General features: G+C 40.9%; 1 protein-coding gene across 1 annotated transcript in view; it reads right to left on the bottom strand.

Annotated features, from left to right (window-relative positions):
• The window catches only part of Rock2 (Rho associated coiled-coil containing protein kinase 2), a 102,541-nt gene that overhangs the window by 72,168 nt on the left and 16,351 nt on the right, over positions 1-14,022 (bottom strand). The gene's annotated exons all lie outside the window — the stretch shown is intronic.

Genomic DNA, 14,022 nt, shown 5'->3' with positions numbered 1-14,022 from the left:
GACCTTAGGCTATCTGGCCTGATAGAGGTGGTGCTTCTTGCCTACCTAAGTGATCTCTTAAAAGGGAAGGGGGAGGGGGTCACGAGCTCTCTCTTGGACATGGAAGGCTTCCTTCCTGGTGCATGGTTTGTAGACCTGGTCTGGAACTTTCCCCATCTTTCCCTGGGAGACAAGGAGGCAATAGCATCACTTCATTTTCTATCAGGGAGTCTTTTTTCCCCATAGAAACCCTTAATAAATTGATATATATACACACCATTGAGGCTCTCATTACACTTTTATTTCTATACTCAACACACACACACACACACACACACACACACACACACACACACACACACACACACGCCAAACTATTGAGTAAGTAAGTGCTTACCCAATACATTGATGTCAGTACATGAGTCACCACCCTGCATGGAGCCGACTACTCCATCTAGACCCAGCAGTGCCATTCCATCACCATCAGATTGAAAATGCCTTCCCTCTGCCCCCTGAGGTCATTCCCTCTGTACCATTCCCTATTGTTTCTCAGTTCTCATGACCTCTATGTGTCCTCTCCCCTTCTGCTCCAGGCTACTCCTGTTCTAATGCTGAGGAATAATCAGTTCTGATTTTGGTCCCTCATCAAAATTATTCTATACCGTCTAGACTATGTCTAGACAATCAAACACCAAGATGACAAGGAGCCCTCTGACCTGTCACTTCCTATGGTTTTACTGCCCTTCATTCACACTTGGTGTAGATTCCTACTGTCCATTACAGAAGTCAGAAGCTTGGGAAACCACTGAGCACTTGAATCATGGATGGCCTGAATTGAGAAGCTTTCTAAATATAAAATACATGTCAGACTTCAAAGATTTAGGACAAAAACAAAAGTGTAAACCATACCATTCATATTTTAAAATATCAATCATATGTTGAAATGATCACATTTTGATTATGAGGTTAAATGAAACTATTATTGAAATTTATTCATTTATTTCTACCTTCAAATATGTGTAAAGATGTTTTCTACATAAATCTGTGGTGATTATTTTGTTTGTGCTCTAACAAATAAAGCTTGCCTGAAGATCAGAGGGTGGGGCTGGCCATTAGCTAACCATAGAGATCTGGAGGTCTGTATAGACAACGAACAGGAAGGGATATGGCTGGGCAAGAGAGAGGAAGTGATAAGGCGGCGCATAGATAGGAGCTCAACCCTTTTTCAGTTTGAGAAGTCATGGAGGAAAGAGGTGAGTTTGGCTAGCTGCTTTACTTCTCTGATCTTTCAGCATTTACCCAGATATCTGGCTCCAGGTTATTATGACCAATTCGAGTTTGAGCCATATATATATATATATATCTGTGCCTGGTGGTCATGGAGACCAGAAGAGTGCATCAGATCCCCTGGAACTGGAGTTACAGACAGATGGTTGTGAGCCAACATGTGGGTGCCAAAAATCAAACATGGGTCCTCTGGAAGAACAGCCTTAATTGCTCTTAACTTCTGAGCCCCCGTTTCTACTTCTTAAAATGAGACTACTAGAAAAATGTAAACTATATATGTGACTCACAATATTACCTACTGCACAGGACTGCCTAGACAATGATCCTTCACAGTGATCTGTGTACTCTGTAACTGCTCAAACTAGTCTCTGACTGCTTCAACAGCCAACACCTCTCTGAGGAAAGCCATGTTCCTTCCATGAGTGTAAGAAAGTGTTCTTTGGTCTGCTCTACTGGCCCACATCTTACCTACTTTCTTCCAAACAGAGCTCAAAGGAAATATTTCCATGACATCTTCTTTCATGAGCCCTCAGGCATTAAAACCTGTCTTACTGTAAGCTTCTACACATTACATGTTCTTCAAGGAGGATGTCATTCTATGTTTACAAGTTATTATTGCACATAGTTTTCCAAGTCTATTAGCCATAAGTTCTTCAAGTACAAAATCCTCCAAATTCAATTTATCTCCTCTAATGCTTCTGTCCTAATATCTTAGTTTTCCCTCAAATATTAACAAGAGAACCAGCAACACAATCGTTAAAGACTAAATGTTACATTTAGCATATTAAACATTTTTATACAAATCAACAATTCATTTACTCCTGAACCTTTAAAATGACCTTTCTTTCACATCCATGCTCTAGCTGGAACCCTGCTCTCCCTTGATGCCATCCATGACTTACCTTTTTCTACAATTGTTCTGTATCATGTATGGGTAGGTGTTTCTCCTTGTTCCCCAGCTCTCCATAACTAACCATTCTTCCTCCTCCCTTCCTGAGAACTCAGCTTTGCACCAGATCACCTGTGACTCACTACCACTTCTTAAGTCACCTGCTACGCCCTAGGCTCACTAATTTCAGTCTCGATAATGCCTTGGCTCATTGTACACTGTTACACTCTCCAAGACGAATCTCATCAGAATTAAACACTCATGCCTGTGGTAACATCACCAATAACTGCAACACCTCCACAATTTCAATTTTAAATACTTTGTACTTTAAGCACCATCTTATCTTTCCAGCTTACTCTAATGCAATAGTTCTCAACAGTGGGTCACAACCCCTTTCAGGGTTGAATGACCCTTTCGCAGGGGTCACATATCAGATATTTACATTATGATTCATAACAGTAGTAAAATTACAGTTATGAAGCAGCAATAAAAAAATTTATAGTTTGGGGTCACCACACATGAGGAACCGTATTAAAGGGTCACAGCCTTAGGTTGAGAACAACTGCTCTAATGCCTCTGACTTAGTTAGGGTTTCTATTGTTGTGAAGAGATACCATGATCACGGCAACTCTTATAAGGAAAACACTGGGGTGGCTGGCTCGCTTACAGTTTCAGAAGTTCAGTCCATTATCATAATGGTGGGAAGCATGGCGGTGTGCAGGCAGACATGGTGCTGGCTACATCTTGATCAGGCCACAGAAAATGACTGTGACACTGAGTGAAGCTTAAGCAAAAGAGACCTCAAAGCCTGTCCCCACAGTGACACACTTCCTTCAGCAAGGCCGCATCAACTTCAACAAGGTCACAATTCCAATATTCCTTTGATCCAACAGCAACCTTCAATCCAGATTCTGTCTTTTCCCACTCTTCTTCATCCTCTTCCTTCCCATACTCTACCTAGAACTTAAATTCCACAGTCAATCACCACAATCACACCCTTCCACTTATGTCCAGCTGGTCCCCAATCCTACTGTTCTGACTGACAACCTTGACAGCCCTATTCTTTCTCTACTCAACTCCCACTCCCATTCATTCATAGACTTATTCTCTCTCTTTTGCCCCTCTCTATTATTAAAATATATTATTCCTGTTCAGTAGGTAAACAAAGGCTCTTGAAACCACTTTCCACACAGTCATCATTCCCTTTTATAAGAAAATTCTTTGAAAAAATATTTACAATACCTGTCTAATAGCTTTGGTGCCCCCATTAATGTTAGACCTCAATCCAGTGAGTTCTACCACCACCTACTACAATAACAAAGTAGTTCAAGCTCATCAATGACCTACACATCATCCAATGACCAAATGTTCCCACTGGGGATGTTTTTCTGTATGCTGTGAATGTGTTGCTCTGATTGATTGATTGATTGATTGATAGATAAAACACTGATTGGCCAGTAGCCAGGCAGGAAGTATAGTATAGGCGGGATAATCAGAGAGAAGAATGCTGGGAAGTGGAAGGCTGAGTCAAGAGACGCTGCCAGGCACCGCCATGAGAAGCAAAATGTACCGATACCGGTAAGCCATGAGCCACCTGGCAAGGTATAGATTTATAAATATGGGTTAATTTAAGATATAAAAACTAGATAGCAAGAAGCCTGCCACGGCCATACAGTTTATAAGTAATATTAAGTCTCTGTGTGTTTACTTGGGTCAGAGTGGCAGCGGAACGGAGCGGGACTGGAGAAAACTCCAACTACAGCTCCCATCTGTGGGCAGTCTCTGTGCACTTCTTGAGAATCTTTCTTCAGTTGGCTTTGGTGAATATATATGGTGTTCCAGTATCTTCCTGAGTGTCCCATCTGTCTCCTTCACTGACTATTTCCTGTGCTGGCCTCTTGCATTTTAAACTCACTTCCTCTATAGCATTCATTCTGTTTCATGTCTGTAAATGCCATCTGTGTGCTGATGGGTTCTATATTCACTATGTCTTTCCCAACAACAGCAACAACAAAAAACAAGCCTCAAATCCAAGACAAGTCTCTCAAACAACATCCAAAGCTGTGCCCTATCCCTTCTCACTACAACCACATCTACTTCAGTCTTCCACATCTCAGTTAATAGCAATCCTACCCTTCCCAATACTCAGACCAATCACTTGGGTATCCAGCTGGACCTCTCTCTTAAGCTCAAATTCAACACACACAAATACTGTTTGCAAGGCTTTCAAAGTGAATCCAGAGTCCTTGAGTTTCCCCACCCCTACAAGTCACCATCACTTTGCAAGCTTGAGTTTTTGTAAATGCCTACTACCAGGTTTTCTTGTTTGTGGTCTTACCCTCCCCTTCCTTGCAGATTACTTAACAGAATGCCAAGGATGCTTCTGTCACTCTGCTACTCAGAATATCCAATAGCTTCCTATTTCACTGACAGTAAAACACAAACTCCCAGTTATGAATTAACTTCATCTCCTATTACTTTGACTCATTCTGCTGCAGCCACACTTGACCTGTTTAAAGTTTTAAAGTCACCAAAGGAGCCTCCTACATGGGGTGAGTAAAACTGGAATAGGTAGGTAGGTAGGTAGGTAGGTAGGTAGTTCGGTCAGTCGGTCGGTCAGACAGACAGACAGACATATTAATGAGCTCTTGAATCAAACAAAGTTTTAAGAAGGAAACAGGGTATGGTAGTACACCCTGTAATACTGGAAGTAGAGGCGAGAGTACTCAAGGCCAGCCTAGGCTACATAGGGAGTTTCAAGGCTGGACTGGGCTACATGAAAGCCTGTCCAAACACAAATGAGGAGCGCAGAGAATGTAGCTCTATGGCTTGGCTGGCATGTATGAATCCCCAGGTTCAATTCCCAGCACTAAAAAAATAAAATAAACAAGAATTAATTACATCAGACTTGATTAGAAAATACAAGTACATGTAGGTAGAAATTCCTCGACAGAGAACAGGATGACATGAAATCTGCTATGAAATCAAAGTGGTATGAACCAAGAAATACTTATAAATAAGATTTTTACATTTCACTATCATATTACCTGGAAAAACTACAAAGGTTAATTTAAATAACCACAATGGTTTCCATTAGTTTTAGTATTATAACTAAATAATAATCTGCATTTAACGGGGGGGGGGGGTCCAAAAATGGGAAAATGTTATGGCTTCTAAACACAAAGTGTTCAAATCAGTAGCATTTCATTTCACAAATGCTCATTTCTCATGATCTGCCAGGTAATAATGTGTGCCTTCATTTGCACAACTGTCAGAATCACAATAGAAAAAAAAAATATAAGCCAGGCAAGGGGGTGCACACCTGTAGACCTAGTCACCCAAAACTCTGAGACAGGAGAATCCATTTAGCACATGAGTTCAAGGCCAGCTTGGGCAGCAGCACAATGAAATGGGGATGCAGGGATAACAACACTAAAGCAAAACAACTTTTTAAAATACAAAAGCTCTGCACTTTTACAAGTCTAAGAATCTGAAAACCAAATAACACGTCTAGAGAAGTCAGTAAAATAAAAAAGATGCATAATAAGCAAAACCAAAGGGGGATAAAAATAATCATAAATAGGGGGCTGGAGAGATGGCTCAGAGGTTAAGAGCACCCACTGCTCTTCCAGAGGTCCTGAGTTCAATTCCCAGCACCCACATGGTGGCTCACAACCATCTGTAATGAGATCTGGCACTGTTCTCTGTATACATAATAAATAAATAAATAAATAAATAAATAAATAAATCATAAATAAATACTCCCAAGCACAATAACAAAAGAAATTCACACATGCACACACACACACACACACACAACACACACCACACACACCACACAGAACCAACTTTTAAAAAGTAAATTCTAAAATGTTAAGTTAAAACCCCAATAATTAGATTTGTTATGAATAGAAAAAGTAACCAATTAAAATAAGAGCAAACATCAAACAAAGCAAACTTTAAGGAAATGAATAAAAGAAAATGTCACAACACAATGACTCTACATTTGAAGATGCTAAATACATCTCCTTAATACACACAAGCAGAACTGACAGAAGCAAAGAGAAACAAACAAACAAACAAAAAAAACCCACCTAAAGAATGACAGACAAAACTAACAAGCCTTTCCTGGCCAAAGAAACAGCAGACAAAAGGAGCAAAGAAAGACAAGTAAAAATCATCAACAAGACCAGGCGGTGGTGGCGCACGCCTTTAATCCCAGCATTCAGGAGGCAGAGGCAGGCGGATCTCTGTGATTTCGAGGCCCACCTGGGCTACAGAGTAAGTTCCAGGAAAGGTGCAAAGCTACACAGAGAAACCGTCTGGAAAAACAAAACAAAACAAAAATTCATCAACAATCTGATGAGACTTGATCTGACTGAGACCACAGTGCTTCAAAAACTGTTAGACATATTTTAAGATTTATTTTTATTTTCTTATTTACGAGTGTGTATGCTAGTGTATGTTGGGTACATGGCACCTGTGTGGGGGTGCCTACAAGAAGGCCAGAGGGCAGCATGGGAGCCCCTGAAGCAGGTTACGGTGGTTGTGAGCCGCCTGACATTGGTGCTAGGATCTGAAAAGTGCTCTTAACCACTGAACCATCTCTCCAGACAAACCGTATTGGTTTTCGTTGTTGTTTTGTTTTTTGAGACAGTCTCACTATTTAGCCATGGCTGGCCTGGAAGTTGGCCTGTAGACCAGACTGGCCTTATCCTCAGATCTGCCTGTCTCTACCTCTGTACAGCGAGTAAAAGTACTGAGATTACTGAGCAACAGCCACCGTACCTAGCCTTCCAGGCATTTTTTTTTTTTTTTTTTTTTAAGATTTCACAGACCATGTACAAAAGTGACTGGAGAAATAGCTCAGTGGTTAAGAGAACTTGCTGCTCTTGCAGAGGACCTGAGTTCGGTTCTCAGCATCCATGTCTGGCAGCTTCATAACCTCCTGTAACTCCAGCTCCAAGGGATCCCACATCCTCCTCTAGTCTCAGAGGGTATGCGTATGTGTATACACACACACACACACACACACACACACACACACACACAAACACACATAGAGATGATCTTTTTTTTAAAAGAAAGAACATGTACAGAAAATGATCATATACAGAGCCATAAGTTTCAAATTTTAAAGGACTAGACACATGAGATTCCTTATAAAAGCAAAATGGAGCAAAAACAGTGGTGAAGAGCTGACTTTCTTACCTATTCCATGTACTTTTACAAACAGCACAACCCCAAGTTCAGTGCTCTGTAACACAATGCATTCATCTGCATTATTCTTTTAACACACTGGGAACCAACGACAGGCAGCTTTGGCTGCTACTGTCCCCAAGGTTAATAACGCCATGTCTTCTGCAGAATTGATAAAATGCTTCACTTACTTCTTATCCCCTGCACAAGTCTGACAAACAAATTCAACAATGTGAATCAATTGTAAAAAAAAATATGCAAAATAAGATACACAAAAATATTAGCTTTTGTAGTACAGGTTTTAATCCTAAGAAGTTCTAGAAGAAAACACTTCACTACGACAGAAAAGACTAATCTGTTAGAGGACATGGGAGGCTGGACTGATAGTAAAGGAAAACCAGGAAAACTTCAGAGTGAGACAAGCATTGCTTATCGTGGTTGTGATGGTTAACTGATACATTAACTAATAGAAAAATGGTAGATTGTTGAATGAATAAAGCATTATGACACATACACAACAAAAATGGCCATAAAAGCCTTTGCATTTCACAACAGTGAATGTCTCTCATTTGATATCTCCTCTTTACAGTAACTGTGGATAACCTGTGCACTGTCTACAAGTCCTATAAAGAAGGTGATTCCAACTTGGCATGTACTACCTTTCCCATTGGGATTATTCACTCATTTTTATTATTCACTCAAACATAACACTTATTAAATGCACTGAAAATACCATCATGAATGGTTTAAATTTTCATATACTGGAAAGTACACTTGTGGGAACCAACACATTATAATTTCTAACATACCACATACCATACTTAAATGTGTAAGTGAAGTCTAATATCTGCCATGCTTTACATACCATCAAATTTAGTAAGTTTAGAAAAAAATTCAAGCTGTAAATATCATTCATTTTTCCTTCCAAGGCTCCTAATAACAAATCACTGCTGAAATAAGCAGAATTCAGTCAACCGATAAACATCACTGTGAGACAAGGAGTGGGAAATTAACACACACTGAACAGTGGTACGGAATGAAAGTGGTGGGAAATAAGATAGCACAAACAATGATTAAGGACAGTAAAGGTACAGCTATATTCCTTACACACAGGGGATATGGAACAAGAAGAGAAGCCAAGTGGTGGTGCACACCCTTAACCCAGCATTCGGGAGACAGAAGCAGGCGACAGTCTGAGTTCGAGGCCAGTCTGTTCTACAGAGAGTTCCAGGACAGCCAGGGCTGTTATACAGAGAAACCCTGTCTCAAGAAACAAACAAAAGGAATAATATAAATGGATATAATACTCGAAATAAACTAGACACAAAGGCAAACACTGAATGATTCCATGGGAACAATTTGCAGAGAAGTGTAGCAAAGGTTAGAGTGCAGACAGGGGTTGTTGCTCAATAGGTATCTATTTCTATTTTAGGTAATGAAGTTTTAAAAATAGATCATGCTGACGGCTGCACAATACGATGAATGTGTGTTGTGCCACTGAATTGCACATTTAAAATGACAGAAATGGAAAATTCTATGTTATGTGCATCGACCACAATACTTTTTTTTAAGTTCAAGAAACACTTAGAATGTTCAATAGAAACATGTAATACGCCTGGTCTACCAAGTGAGTTCCAGGAAAGGCGCAAAGCTACACAAAGAAACCCTGTCTCGAAAAACCAAAAAAAAAAAAAAAAGAAACATGTAATACAGGGTACAGGGCACAGATGAAAATTTTAGAGAAAAACACCATGTGTGAGACACACAGTACACTAAAGGTGACTAATAGAAGACTAGAGACTGGAGAAGACAACAAGGGAACCTGACACAGAGCAACAAACACCATGAAACAGAGCGGAAGCACCATCTTTCAGGAATATGCCAATCTGATCACCACAAAGGAAAAGAGTGGCATCTGCTGCTTGTTCTCCACACCTTTTAGAAAAGGTAATTTTCTTTTGGTACACTCATACAAATCTACAAAAAGGGGGGGGGGCGCACTGGAGACCCAAGAATAGGCATTGTTCAAAAAAGAATGCTGAAAAATGGTATGGCAAAACCAGAAATTACTTGCATGCTTGTGCGAACCTAACAAGCTAAGGGAACACCCTTTCCAAGAAAAGTAATGTTCACATCAAGCATAGTAAGCCCTCCAAGAGCTGACAGCTAAGTATGAAGGAAAATGATTAGAAAAGAGAAGCAATAGCCGGGCGGTGGTGGCGCACGCCTTTAATCCCAGCACTCGGGAGGCAGAGGCAGGCGGATCTCTGTGAGTTCAAGGCCAGCCTGGGCTACCAAGTGAGTTCCAGGAAAGGTGCAAAGCTACACAGAGAAACCCTGTCTCGAAAAACCAAAAAAAAAAAAAAAAGAAAAGAAAAGAGAAGCAAGATACAGGAACCACGCTGGGCAGTGGTGGCACCTGCCTTTAATCCCAGCACTCCAGGATTAACCCTGTCACAAACAAACAAACAAACAAAATACAAGAACCTGGATCTACTTGAAGTGCCAGCCTGCTCTGGCCAAAAAAACACACTTAACTTTCCCTAAATGAGTGGGTAGGAAACTCATCATTTAAGTATTTGAGGTTAAGACTTGCATTTTAGAACAAGTACTTTATCTGGTGAATAGAAAACTGTAGGACTATAAACATTGGAGAAAAGACCACTGGAGAAGGAAATGCTGTGCTGACACAGAAATAAGAGGATGGTCATTTGAGTAGGAGAGGAGCAAGCAGGGCAGCAGGAGAGAGACAGACAGACAGACAGACAGACACGAACTAGGCTTAGGAGGTGCACTGGCAGGACTGGCCCAGGTGAAATGAGAGAGGAGATCATCACTGAGTCTAAGACTAAAGCTAAGCAGATTTGCAAGCGGAGGGGAAGGAATACTTCTGTGATTTCATCTCTGGGAGACTCTAGTGGACCAAGTAGAGATGCTGGCAGATAAATGCATCTCAGTCTAAAGCACCAACACAAACGTGCAGGTGGATAAAACAGAAGTCATCGCCGGGCGGTGGTGGCGCACGCCTTTAATCCCAGCACTCGGGAGGCAGAGCCAGGCGGATCGCTATGAGTTCGAGGCCAGCCTGGGCTACCAAGTGAGCTCCAGGAAAGGCGCAAAACTACGCAGAGAAACCCTGTCTCGAAAACCCAAAAAAAAAAAAAAAAAAAAACAGAAGTCATCAACACATAGACAATCAAGCTCCTGGAAATACACAGATCTGAGAGACAAGCTATAGCAGTAATTGAGGTTTCTTTCTAAGGGCATTTGGTTACTTATTTTGTTTGTGAGACATTTGGACATCATTAGCGAAATCAGAAATAAGAATTAAGAGAAATTAAAGTCAATGAGTTTATCAGCTAGACAGAAAGAGAAATCCAGAGCAGAGCTGAGGAATCTTTCTGATAAGCAGAGCATCGGGCAAAACAGAAGGAAAGGAAGAACAAACAGCACTAAGATAAACCGGTGTGTCAAGTGACAGGAGATTTAAGGGCTCTCCTTTTCCATGACTTCTATTTTCCAGGAAACAGGAACACTACCTGTGGAGGAGACTTTGTTTCTAAGTTGAAAGAAATGAAAGCCCTAAGGAGAAGGAAAGACTTACCCTACAGCCTTGACAGTCTCAGGGACCGGAGTCCAGGAGTCTGTCTCGGTGTTGCTAATCCAGTTAGTTGCCTCGCTGTCCTCCATCACTACTCAACAAATACCTTTTATGTAGACCTGAGAGACAAACCAAGCTGGAGCCTAGACTGTGCCAGATGCATCTAGTAGAGATTCAATGGTGCAAGGAAACAAGAGCTGTAGCAAGAGATTTGAATTGATGGACATTGCACTCTTGCCTTCTAGTGAAGGAAGCATTAGGGATGCTCAGCGCCTTACATCTCAGAAGTCAAAGAAGAAGCTTAGAGCAGGACCAGGAGCGTGATCTAAAGAGCAAAGTGGATCTCAGGTAATGGTGAGATCCAGAAAGTTCCATGGGATTCAGTGAGTGGTGATGGAAATTAGGAGACAAAACTAAGTACTCTGTCCACATAAACACTAAAGAGCAGTGCCAAACTCTTGTGGAAAAGCCTGTGGGCCAGATGCCTAAACCTTCCACAAATAAAATACAGACAAGAAGGTCACCAACAAGTGATAAACATGAGGAGATGTACCACATGTATGACCCAGGTACATGAGATCAAGTAGGAATTCTAAGAGAAAGGTATCATGGCTACTGCAATGAAACATGGAAAGAAGGACCCTATACACACACTGGGGACAGAAGCTGCAAGTTCTGCAAGAGGGCTCTCCCCTAAGAGAAACAAAGGTGCTTACAGCAATGGGAAAGGTAATATTTGGGAAAGAATTTGAAGATGCAAGCAAGTATGTCAACCCCAGAGAAAAGGCGAAAAAGAAGGGAAGTAGAAAGAAGAACAGCAAGGGGAAAAAAGCCTGCCCACAGAGGTGTCCTCCTGTCAGACAGAAAGAGGCAGCTAGGGGATGAGGCTGGTGCCAGACAACAGGTCCCAAGAGCTTTCTGGAAGAGAAGACACCAGGCATCTCAGCAATCAGCCAGTGCCTGGAACAATTGCAATTAGGAAAGAGTCTGTCTGTTTCTAGTGTGAAAAGAAAAGGAAAAAAAAAAATCAGGCCTCTCTGTAAAGAGCCAAATTAAATTTGGATGAATTCCGTTGGCTAATGAATATGCTGGAGGGGATGGAGAGATGGCTCAATGGTTGCTCTTCCAGAGGATCAGGATTAGATTCCCAGAACCCACACAGTGGCTCACAACCACCTGTAACTCCAGTACCAAAGGACCCAATGCTTTCTTCTGGCCTTCATGGGCACCAGGCAGGCACAAGATTCAGACATACATAAAAGCAAAACATCTACACATATAAAATAAAGGTAGAAATAAACAGAGGCCAACAAGTTCAGAGTCAATTCCCACAATTCCTTCCTATCCAGAGGGCCCCAGACTTTAACTGTAAATTAGAGTGTTTCAAATATTAATAAATGTACACAGTAAATGGAGATTTTAGAAGACTGCTCTGAGGCTGGTGGGATGGCTCAGAAAGTAACAGTCCTTGTGCCACACAAAGCCGGACAACCCTAGTTCAACCCACAGGGTGGAAAGAAAAACTGACTCTCACAAGTTGTTCTCTGGACTTCAAACACATGCTATAGCTCATGTGAACCTTCAAGCATACACGTGCACACACACACAAACACACCAAGTTAATAAACGCTCTTTAAAAAAAAAAACCTACATGCTGAGACTATCTGGGAAAGCAATCATCATTTTATATGCATGAGATGAAAAGGAAAATAATGCCTTATGCTATTAAATGCAAACAGCAAGAGGGATGGGCTGGCATCACAGGTTGTTGCCTCATTAACACAGGCCAAAGAGAAAAGGCTGGGGCTTATATATTACATCTCTTATAATTTTTAAAATACGCATTGTGGGAGTTTGAAAGTAATTGGCCCCCATAATCCCAAAGGTAGTGGCACTATTAGAAGGTGTGGCCCTGAGGAATAGGTGTGGTCTTGTTGGAGGAAGCGTGTCACTGTGGAGGCGGGTTTTGAGGTCTTATATATGCTCAAGATACTGCCTGGTGTTACAGGCCACTTCCTGTTGCCTTCTGATCAAGATGTAACCAGTCCTATGTCTGCCTCCATGCCACCATGCTCCCGCCATGATGACAATAGTCAAATCTCTGAACTGTCAACCTCCACCTCAATTAAATGTTTTCCTTCATAAGAGCTGCCATGGTCATGGTGGTGTGTCTCCACAGCAACAGAAACCCTAATTAAGACTGGCATGTATTACTTTGGTGATTTTTTTAAAACTTTTATTTATATTGCTTTTGAGGTTTTGCTGAATCACACTAAATAAGTCTGTCCCTAAGAACATTAGAACACTGTGCCAAGAGGCTGGCATATTCACAGCATCTCAGCATCCTGAGAGACAAAACTTCCAACTCCTCCCCTCGCCCCCCTCACTCAAAAAAGGGGTAATTTCTTAAAATTATAATATTCTATAACTTTTCTCAGAAAAAAGACTATCATAAATCAATTTTGAGTTGGTTTTTCTTAGCTCTAAATTTGGCATTATTTTTATTATCTACTCTCCTATTATGGAAATGTCTTAAATATGGAAAACAACTTGTTTTCCAGAAGTCTTCAAACTTCATGGCTTTAGTCTTTTTTTTTCAAAATCATATTTTTCTTTATTCTATTTTATTTTATTAATTTACTTTTGAGACAGGTCTTACTTCGTAGTCCTAGCTAACCTAAAACTCTATAGACCAGGCTATAAAAATAAAAGAAATAGTTAAATATTTAGGGCTTTATTACCTGTTTTGTCTTTTGAGACAGCATCTCATACAATCCAATCTGACCTCAAACTTGCTACAGAGCCAAGAATAACTTTGAACTTCTCATCTTCCTACCTCTGCTGAGGTTTACCACCCTCTGCTCATTTTATGTGGTGTTTAAGCCCAGGGCATGCTAGACAAACACTCTACCAAGTCAGCTGCATCCTCTGCACCAACCATTAGGACTCTAAAGATTTTTTTACTATGCCACCTCAGCATTTCATAAATACTAATTACACACTGGCCAGGAGTGTTTGCAGTTTTATTTGCCATGATCACTCAAATATTAAAGAAAAAATCATGCTG

Source organism: Peromyscus maniculatus, chromosome 22 (assembly GCF_049852395.1).
Source record: "Peromyscus maniculatus bairdii isolate BWxNUB_F1_BW_parent chromosome 22, HU_Pman_BW_mat_3.1, whole genome shotgun sequence".
Taxonomy (NCBI): Eukaryota; Metazoa; Chordata; class Mammalia; order Rodentia; family Cricetidae; genus Peromyscus; species Peromyscus maniculatus.
Note: the sequence above shows the minus strand (reverse complement) of the source record. Positions and strands in the feature narration are given on the sequence as shown.